The sequence below is a fragment of the Phoenix dactylifera genome, chromosome 10 (genome assembly GCF_051530095.1).
Source record: "Phoenix dactylifera cultivar Ajwa chromosome 10, Ajwa_hap1_PhDact_Kaust_v1.1, whole genome shotgun sequence".
Lineage (NCBI taxonomy): Eukaryota > Viridiplantae > Streptophyta > Magnoliopsida > Arecales > Arecaceae > Phoenix > Phoenix dactylifera.
In genome coordinates this window covers 155,001-156,516 of record NC_143199.1, presented here as the reverse complement: position 1 = coordinate 156,516, position 1,516 = coordinate 155,001, and positions in this window count along the sequence as shown.

Below are 1,516 nucleotides of genomic sequence, written 5' to 3'. Positions count from 1 at the left end.
CCGCGGCTGCAGCCCCCCTACCACCCCGTTGGCGCGTCGGCGCAAAGCCCACCCCGGGGAGGATAACCGAAGGCGACGAGGGACGATGCATGCACATATCCGAGCAAATACCGAGAGGGTCGGGGGGAAGACCGAGAGGCAAGGGGTGTTTAGAGTACCGAGGGAAGTTGCGAAAGGGGCCCGCCCGGACGCTCGCCGCTCGCAGGCGATCCGGCGGGGCGCACGGAGGGCGCCGCCCATCGCCGGAGCTTGCTCGGTCATCTCTGCCGCACGGACACGTAAGCGCCGCCGCGCAAGGTTCGGCCGGCGGGGCGGACGGTTCGCCGCCGCAGGCCTTTCCCGCAGCCGGAACGTGGGCCCGGCGTTGCGCGCCGGCGGGCCGCGCAATCCGCCGGGGCGCACGGCGGGCGCCGCCCGTCGCCGGGGCTTCGCTCGGTCATCTCGGCCGCACGGACACGTGCGCGCAGCCGCGGAAGGTTCGGCCGGCGGGGCGGACGGTTCGCCGACGCAGGCCTCTCCCGCGGCCGGAACGCGGGACCGGCGTTGCGCGCCGGCGGAAGGCGCGATCCGGCAGGGCGCACGGCGGGCGCCGCCCGGGCTTCGCTCGGTCATCTCGGCCGCACGGACACGTGCGCGCCGCCCATCGCCGGGGCTTCGCTCGGTCATCTCGGCCGCGCCGCCACGTGCGCGCCGCCGCGGAAGGCTTGGCCGGCCGGGCGGACGGTTCGCCGCCGCAGGCCTTTCCCGCAGCATGCGCCCCTTCGCCCGAACGACCGCGGGACTCCGGTACGGCCTAGCCGTCGGCCGCCCGGCTGCAAGCCGTCGGGGCCGCTCGATCCCCGTCGCGTGCCGGCCGCCGCTCGGGCCAGCCGGCCGGCTGCCGCACGTAACCTCTGACCTCATCAGCGGTCGATCCGCACTGCGCTGGTCTTCGGTGCGGACCCGTCGGGGCCGTGCCGCGCCGGCCGTCGCATCCGGTTCCGCAGGCGCCGCCCGGTTGCCTCCCGCCCTCGTGCGCTCGCGCCGGCCGGGCGACGCGGTGCCCGCGGGACTCGGGCATGGTTGAGCCGTCGGCCGCCCGGCGGCATGCCGCCGCCGCTCCGCGCCGCGTGCCGGCTGCGCTCCTCCCCGCGCCCATCCGCGGGCGGGCCCGCCGCCGCTCGCGCCGGCCGGGCGACGCGGTGCCCGCGGGACTCGGGCATGGTTGAGCCGTCGGCCGCCCGGCGGCATGCCGCCGCCGCTCCGCGCCGCGTGCCGGCTGCGCTCCTCCCCGCGCCCGTCCGCGGGCGGGCCCGCCGCCGCTCGCGCCGGCCGGGCGACGCGGTGCCTGCGGGACTCGGGCACGGTTGAGCCGACGGCCGCCCGGCGGCATGCCGCCGCCGCTCCGCGCCGCGTGCCGGCTGCGCTCCTCCCCGCGCCCGTCCGTGGGCGGGCCCGCCGCCGCTCGGCCTAGCCCCCCGGCTGCCGCACGTAACCTGCGACCTCGTCGGCGCTGGATGCGCGTCGTGACAGTTTT